Source organism: Dendrobates tinctorius, unplaced genomic scaffold, assembly GCF_039654945.1.
Source record: "Dendrobates tinctorius isolate UK_male_01 unplaced genomic scaffold, ASM3965494v1 ptg000001l, whole genome shotgun sequence".
Taxonomy (NCBI): domain Eukaryota; kingdom Metazoa; phylum Chordata; class Amphibia; order Anura; family Dendrobatidae; genus Dendrobates; species Dendrobates tinctorius.
Window position 1 is genome coordinate 4,164,097 of NW_027361669.1, and position 9,191 is coordinate 4,173,287.

The window sequence follows — 9,191 nt, forward strand, 5'->3', positions numbered from 1 at the left end:
CCAGAAAAACAAGGCAAAACAAAACCAAAACACAAATGCAAAAAGCAGAGCAGAAAACTTAGCTTTTGAGGAGCAGGAATCAGACTGGTCTCCTAGAATCCCTCAGAGAAATCACCAGCAAGGCAGAAGGGCGTCGGATGGCTTATATCCAGTCAGCAATTCCCTTCACCCAGTTATCATCATCCAGCTCAGGTGCTTGGCAATCAGCCTCACTACCTTCCTTCACCAGAAGAGGGAGTTCATCAGACCTCAATGGTGAAGGGGAAAATGAACTCACAACAGCCAACCCTGAGAGGTGCAGACCTCGTGGTGGAAGGGGTTTGAGGGTGGTGTACCCCTTGGTGAAGTGCGGGAGTGTGGTGACACAGGGGGACGCCTCTGTTGTCAATCCCAGAAAGAGTTCTCCAAATGGTGACAAACGAACGAGTGGCAATAAACGTTCAGGTCCGGCCGTGTGTGAATGAGTGTGTATGGGTGGCCACCAAAAAACATCCAATGGAAGTGTGTTGTGGAGTGTTACTAGCTCATACCAAACATACACATACACAACTCGTTCCCCATGTCAGCACTTCGGAGATGTGTGGTGCCTCCAGAAATGTTGCCATTACCAGCGGGCTTGTTTGTCATCAACCTGACGTGCAGGTAGTTGCTGGAGTGAACTCTGGGTCTGGGCGTCCCCGCTGTAGGTGGTTCCCTAATGAGGAGCGGTCTTGAGGGTCCAGAGGCCCCTCATTAAGTGGAGGGTACTGTCATGATTCATGCTGGATCAGGACTGATAAAAAGCACACGTAACCTTTTTTTTTTCTTAAGCTGTGCTTAAGTTTGGTTTTTGCCTCCGGTGGCCATTAGGATTATTGCACTGTGGTGTCGTTTGTTCTAAGTTTGCCCCTGGTGGTGGTGAGCGTCATTACACTCTGGTTTCTTTAGTTAAGTGCACATGATTATAATGCAGGTGTGATTGCTCTGGCTGCTATAAAAGAGTCACAGGTGTTGCAATCAGTGATGGTGATAGTGTTCATTTCAACCATCCTTGGTGGAGGAATAAGCTGGAGAACGTTCCTTGCAGCACTGTCTTAGCCCTGGTGTGGAAGGAGTCATAGGGGATTTCCTTGTAGCTCTGACAGAGCTTGGTGGCAGCGATTCAGGAGGAGAGCTGCATTCTGGTGGTGGACTCTGTTGTCAGGAGCAAGTGCAACAGAGAAAAGCTAAGTGGTGTTTCCCTGTTTGTTTTTCCTTGGTGTGTATTAGTACAGCGGTGAGGCCAGTGCTTGCGCCACCCAGCTCCCTACCAAGGGATAGGTGTAGGGTGTGCTAGGGCGACAGGTTCCGGATCGGCGCCCGGTGTGGAACTGGCATAGGGAACGTTAGGGACCCTGACTCAGGGGAGGGCAGGAGGTCTCCACGTCCCCTTTCCCTATCGCAGGGCCCACCGTTGTAATTGTTTCCCCTTTCCCCGTGTCTTGTTGTTTTAGTTACCGGCCTGCGGGTCGTCACACAGGACAGTATCACATGCCGTGTTTTGTTGTTTTAGTTACCGGCCTGCGGGTCGCGTCACACAGGACGGGTCATCGTGACAATATCTTTTTGTATCCCTTTACTGTTTTATACAGTTCAACTACCTTTCCCATAGATCAGTTGACAATTCTTTTGCTTTCCCCATGACTCACAATCCAGAAACGTCAGTGGCTAGATGAAAGATGCAAGAGTCTGTCTGTATCCCAGAAACTCACTCAGCTTTGTGCACACACACTGATTACAAGCAAACAGGTCACAAGTGAGGATGTCACCTTTAGCAGCCAGTCAAACCTATTTGTGTCAACTTCTTTGCATGTTATCAGGCCAAAATCAGGGTATATAAACTTTTGCTCAGGGTCATTTGGATATTTTGGGTTGTCATTATGATTTAAAAAGAGAAAACACAGTAGTTTGACAATAAATGGCTTCACCCAATCACTAACCATGAGTGGAGAAAAAGTTTTGGTGTTATCATTCATATTCTCTGAAAAAAGGCCAAGAAAGCAAAAATTCAGCCGGGGTATGTACACTTTTGAACACAACTGTTTATTAAAGAGTTTCCCCAGTTTAGGACAACACTTATGTCCTTAAAGCTGCAGCTTTACTCACTCTCCCTTAATACAGCACTGAGAGTCCACTGCTACCCTGTTGTCTGTTAAGTTTCTTGAAGAGAGAAAAAGAAATGCTGTGGTGAATAAGAAAAGAAGATTCCCTACTGGGTGGAACAGAAGCCGCTATTTGCCGACTGGACAATAAATCACGAGAAGTGTTGTTACACCCGGTCCCCGTGCTGGCTCTGCGCCCCGGTCTGCCGCTGCACCCCGTTCAGGTCACTCACCTCGACCCTTGCATGCTGTCCCTGTGCAGCAGCAAGCTCCCTGTATGTCTCATGCTGCTCGCCGGTGTCCTGTTCTCTCCCCTTCCCGTCAACAGGTCTTCAGGCAAAGCTATTAGAGCACGCGCGCGCGCTCCCCTGGCTTCTTAAAGGGTCAGCGTGCATATTTCAAATTTGGTAATTATCCAATGGCAGCGTACTGGCTGCTATTTCTGGTCTCTCCTCCATAGGGAGAGCGCCGGAGCAATGAGTATCTAGCATTGCTACATCCACTTCTGTTCCTAACCTGTCTGCGCTGTGTTTGTAGTCTCTGTGCATTCTCTCATGCTATCTGTCTCCACAGATTATCTGTATCCTGATAACCGTGGCCATCTCTGCAATCATCTGTGCAAAAGCCATCCCGTTCTGCCAACAACCATTCGAGTCCGTGGACTGTGACAAGGTAAGGCCGGTTTCACATTAGCGCTTTTTCAGCGCACGCACGGCCGGGGGTAGCTCCGCCCCCGAGCCGGCTCTCTGCCCGGCGTGCCCGCCCCTTGCTTGTAGTGCCGCCTACTAGCGGACAGCGGCGCCTGCGATCGGCGCACCCTATCTTTAGCATAGGGTGCGCAGATCGTGCGCAGGCCGTGCGCTAGTTGCGCTTTAACCTGCGCTGCGCACTTTTGACGGTGCGCCGTGCGCGCCAAAATCAAACTTTTCGGATTTTGGCGCGCACGGCGCACCGTCAAAAGTGCGCAGCGCAGGTCAAAGCGCAACTAGCGCACGGCCTGCGCACGATCTGCACACCCTATGCTAAAGATAGGGTGCGCCGATCGCAGGCGCCGCTGTCCGCTAGTAGGCGGCGCTACAAGCGAGGGGCGGGCACGCCGGGCAGAGAGCCGGCTCGGGGGCGGAGCTACCCCCGGCCGTGCGTGCGCTTAAAAAGCGCTAATGTGAAACCAGCCTTACTGGAGCCTGCTATCTACCAACTACCCGGAACCAGGACCCGCCTCACTACGGACTCTGCTATTGTATCTGTTATCCCTTTCGGTCCCGCTGGGACAGCTGCCACGTGTCCGAGGTCTAACTGGAGGTAGCACCTATGTCCTCCGGGTATTCCATTATGGTCCTCTCTGAGGGACTTTACTACGGGTACCCGGGGCTCACTAGTTACGCCAGCTTCGGAGCCCCCCGGACCGTGGTCCCGAGGTTCCACTTTAAAAATAAAAAACGAAAGTGAACTTCACCATCTCTGCCTCCACTTCCATTCGTTACAAGTGTCCTGTCTTCCAGGTGCCCAAATCAAAGATGTGTCTGATAGGGTATCAAGACTCTTCAGTGCTTCAGATGACTACACAAGTCCACTAATACACGTAGGAACAAATGACACAGCAAAAAACGACCTGGAAACTATATGAAGAAACTTTGAAGACCTAGGCAGGTAAGTGAAGGAACTGGGAACACAGGGCTTCTTCTCATCCATTCTCCCAGTGGATGGACACGGACCAAGGAGATTGAACAGGATTTTACAGATGAGCAACTGGCTACGTCAATGGTTCCGTGAGCAACGGTTTGGGTTTCATGACCATGGAGTGAATTACCTGTTTGATCGACTACTTGCTATAGATGGGTTGCATCTTACGAAAACAGGAAAGCACATATTTAGGAGATGCCTTGCTACACTGAGCAGGAGAGATTTAGACTAGAGCAATATGGGATAGGAAATATACGGTCAGGAAAAAAAATTACAGCTAATGAATTCTTATGAGCACCATGCTATTAGAAGTGGCAATAAAGAACAAAAACAACAAACTCTGAATGAAAATAGAGGCGCAAAAGAATCCAACTACAAAGTAAAATGTGTCTTTACAAATGCACAGAGCATGGGAAACACAAGGAGAATTGAAGCTGCTGACACAGGAAGAGATATATGATGTCATAGGCATCACTGAAACTTGGTGGAATGATACACATAATTGGAATACAAATCTTGAAGGCTACAACTCATTTATTAGAAATAGGATTAACAATTAGGGAGGAGGTGTTGCATTGTATGTTAGGAAAATGTATATCTCCACAGAGATCCAAGCTTCAGAGACCGGTAGCGCTGAAGAGACTGTTTGGGTAAGAATGCGAGGAGAGAAGAACAGAAAGGACACTATTGCAGGTGTTCACTATAGGCCACCTGGACAGACTGAAGATATGGATTAATTCATTTTTACATCACATGTCTCTGTTCTCAAAAATGTACAACATAGTGATCATGGGAGATTTTAACTATCCAGATATTTGTTGGGAATCTCTCTCAGGCAAAAGTAATGGGTCCATAAAATTCTTATCTTCTCTTGCTGACACCTTTATCTTTCAAAAGGTAGAAGAGAGAAAAAGAGAATGTGAAATCCTGGATCTAATTCTTACCAACAGGAAGGAAATGGTTAAGGAAGTACATGTGACTGGGAATTTAGGAGGCAGCGATCATGGTATCCTGGAATTTTGAATAACAAGAGGAGGAAGACCAGCGAGGACTCAGGCTATGTGCACACGCTGCGGATTCCGCTGCGTTTCCGCAGCGGTTTTGGCCGCTGCGGACCCGCAGCAGTTTTAGCTGCGGTGTACAGTACCATTCAAATGAATGGGAAAAAAAAACCGCTGTGCCGACGCTGCGGAAAAATCCGCGCGGATTTGCTGCGGTTTTGAATCCGCAGAAAGAATTGCATGTCAATTCTTTCTGCGGAAACCGCTGCGGGTTCCTATCTCCACCATTGTGGAGATAGTGAATCCGCAGGACCAAACCGCAGGCAAAACCGCAGATAATCCGCAGGTCTTTGGACCTGCGGATTATCTGCGGTTTTTGCAAAATCCGTGCGGATTAATCCGCAGCGGAATCCGCAGCGTGTGCACGTACCCTCAGACTTTAAGGTTGGACTTTAAAAAGGCAGATTCTAATGGACTCAGAAAGAGGGAATGAAAGGACCAATGGCTGCATGTTCTAAAGGACAGAAATGAGAGATTTTGCTAAATGAAATTCTCACTGCACAATCTGTAAAAATCCCGAAAAGAAGGAAGAATTGTAAGCATTTAAAGAGCCCAGCAGGCCCGGATTGCTAATCTGCCGAGCCGGGCAGATTCCCGGTGGCTCTGAGCTACAAAATGGGTCGCCGGCCCTTTAAAACATCTGACTAGGCCCTGTGTGCGCTCGCGCTCTGTTGGTGCACGCGTTGATAAGGGCCGCAGCGGCCCACATCAGTGTGTGAGCGCGGCCCCGGCCCTCGTCCGTGCGGGTAAGGCCTCTTTCACACTTCAGTTTTTTGCATCAGTTATAATCCGCCAAAAAGGCGGACAAGCAGATCCGTTCTAAACTGATGTGAACGGATGGCACAGGATCCGTTTTCAGACGGATCCTGAAAATGAAGAAATTTAAAGGAATCGCTGGCGAGAGAGAGAGAGAGAGAGAGAATTTTTTTCTTGTTTTGTCCGGCACCCAGAAAGAAATTCCAAACTTTTGGCGGATCCTCACAAAAAACGGATGCAACGGACCGCAATCCGTCACAATCCGCCATTAATGCAAGTCAATGGGGAAAAAACGGATCCTCAAAAAAAAATTGAGGATCCGTTTTTTTTCAAAACCTGGCGGATTGTGACTGATTGTAAAAAACGGAAGTGTGAAAGAGGCCTAAGCAGGGGAGTGCGCGCACACAGGGCCTTGTCAGAAATTTGAAAGGCCGCCTCGGGGCTCACAGGACGCTTCTCTGCTCTCTCTGTCTCACACTGGCGTGCTGTCCTCCATGGGCGTTGTTAACGTGAAAGCTCCGGGGGTTCTTGCCCTGAACGTTTTTCCCAGAGCCCCGGATGCCGCTGATTGGCCATTGCTCCTGTCCTCCTGTGCGGCTCTGAGGGAGAGAGCCAGCAGCAATCAAGATGGTCAGCATAGGTGGCGTGCTTCCAGAGAGAGTTAAGCTCCTGTCAGCACTGTGACAGCTTCTCCTGCTCTCATCTGCTATCCCGGTAGAGACTCGAGAGTAGAGACCGGGGGATGTGCCGAACAGTGCTGCTGTGAGCAGGAGAAGCTGAAGAGCTGCACATGGACACCAGCTTCCCCTGCACCACAGAGGAGAGTGTGTGTGAGGCTGTGTGATACATGTGTGACCTGTGTGATATGTGTGAGTGTGAGCTGTGTGTGAGCTACGTGTGTGTGTGTGTGTGTGAGCTGTGTGATACATGCGTGTGTGAGCGTGAGCTGTGTGTGAGCTACTTGTGTGTGAGCTGTGTGATACATGCGTGTGTGAGCTGTGTGTGTGTGAGGCTGTGTGATACATGTGTGACCTGTGTGATATGTGTGAGTGTGAGCTGTGTGTGAGCTACTTGTGTGTGTGTGTGTGAGAGCTGTGTGATACATGCGTGTGTGAGCGTGAGCTGTGTGATCCATGCGTGTTTGAGCTGTGTGATACATGCGATTGTGAGCGTGAGCTGTGTGTGAGCTACTTGTGTGTGAGCTGTGTGATACATGCGTGTGTGAGCTGTGTGTGTGTGAGGCTGTGTGATACATGTGTGACCTGTGTGATATGTGTGAGTGTGAGCTGTGTGTGAGCTACTTGTGTGTGTGTGTGTGAGAGAGCTGTGTGATACATGCGTGTGTGAGCGTGAGCTGTGTGATACATGCGTGTTTGAGCTGTGTGATACATGCGATTGTGAGCGTGAGCTGTGTGTGAGCTACTTGTGTGTGAGCTGTGTGATACATGCGTGTGTGAGCTGTGTGATACGTGTATGAGATACGTGTGTGTGTGAGCTGTGTATGAGCTGTGTGTGTGAGCATGAGCTACTTGTGTGTGTGAGCTGTGTGATACATGCGTATGTGTGAGCGTGAGCTGTGTGAGCGTGAGCTGTGTGTGAGCTATTTGTGTGTGTGAGCTGTGTGTGTGAGCATGAGCTGTGTGTGTTAGCGTGAGCTGTGTGTGAGCGTGAGTTGTGTGTGTGAGCATGAGCTGTGTGTGTGAGCTGTGTGATACATGCGTGTATGAGCTGTGTGATACGTGTGTGTGAGCGTGAGCTGTGTGTATGAGCTACTTGTGTGTGAGCTGTGTGATACATGCATGTCAGCTGTGATACGTGTGTGTGTGATGTGTGTGTGATACGTGAGCTGTGTGATACTTGTGTGTATGATATACATGTGTGTGAGCTGTGTGTGTGAGCGTGAGCTGTGTGTGTGAGCTACTTGTGTGTGAGCGTGAGCTGTGTGATACGTTTGAGCGTGAGCAGTGTGTGTTAGCTAATTGTGTGTGCGAGAGCTGTGTGATACATGCGTGTGTGAGCGTGAGCTGTGTGATACATGCGAATGTGAGCGTGAGCTGTGTGTGAGCCACTTGTGTGTGAGCTGTGTGATACATGCATGTGTGTGAGCTATGTGATACGTGTGTGAGATACGTGTGTGTGAGCTGTGTATATGAGTTATGTGTGTGTGAGCATGAGCTACTTGTGTGTGTGCTACTTATGTGTGTGAGCTGTGTGATACATGCGTGTGTGTGTGAGCGTGAGCTGTGTGTGAGCTACTTGTGTGTGTGAGCTGTGTGTGAGCATGAGCTATGTGTGTGTGAGATGTGTGTGCGAGCGTGAGCTGTGTGATACATGCGTGTGTGAGCTGTGTGATACGTGTGTGTGAAATACGTGTGAGCTGTGTGATACCTGTGTGTATGATATACATGTGTGTGAGCTGTGTGTGTGAGTGTGAGCTGTGTGTGTGAGTTACTTGTGTGTGTGAGCTGTGTGATACATGCGTGTGTGTGAGCGTGAGCAGTGTGTGAGCGTGAGCTGTATGTGAGCGTGAGCTGTGTGTGTGAGCTACTTGTGTGTGTGAGCTGTGTGATACGTGTGTGTGTGAACGTGAGCTGTGTGTGTGAGCTGTATGTGTGTGAGCTGGAGCTGTGTGATACATGCAGGTGTGAGTTGAGTGTGTGCGAGCTACTTGTGTGTGATACGTGTGTGTGATATGTGTGCGCTGTGTGTGTGATACGTGTGTGTGTGAGCTGTGTGATACATGTGTGTGAGATATGTGTGTGTGAGCGTGAGATGTGTGTGAGCTGTGTGATACATGTGTGTGAGATATGTGTGTGTGAGCGTGAGATGTGTGTGAGATCATGAGCTAAATGTGTGTGTGAGCTGCTTGTGTGTGTAAGATACGTATGTGTGTGAGCGTGAGCTGTGTGATACATGCGTGTGTGAGCGTGCGTTGTGTGTGAGCTACTTGTGTGTGTGATACGTGTGTGAGCTGTGTGTGTGAGATGTGTGATACAGTATGTGTGTGTGAGATACTTGTGTGTGTGTGTGTGAGCGTGAGCTGTGTGTGAGAGCGTGAGCTACTTGTGTGTGAGCTACTTGTGTGTGTGAGCTGTGTGATACATGTGCGTGTGTGAGCTTTGTGTCTGTGTGAACGTGAGCTGTGTGTGAGCTGTGTTATACATGCGTGTGTGAGCGTGAATTGTGTATGTGAGCTAGTTGTATGTGTGAGATACGTGTGAGCTGTGTGTGTGTGAGCTGTGTGATACGTGTGTGTGGGATACATGTGTGTGTGAGCGTGAGCATGAGCTGTGTGTGAGAGCGTGAGCTGTGTGTGTGAGCGCGTGAGCCATTGTGTGTGTGAGCTACTTGTGTGTGTGAGCTGTGTGATACATGCGTGTGTGATATGTGTGAGCTGTGTGTGTCTGAGCGTGACCTGTGTGAGCGTGAGCTGTGTGTGTGAGCATGAGCTGTGTGTAAGCGTGAGCTGTGTGTGTGAGCTGTGTGAGCGTGCTCTGTGTGTGTGTGAGCTGTGTGATACATGTGTGTGTGATACGTGAGCTGTCTGTGTGAGCTACTTGTGTGTATGTGA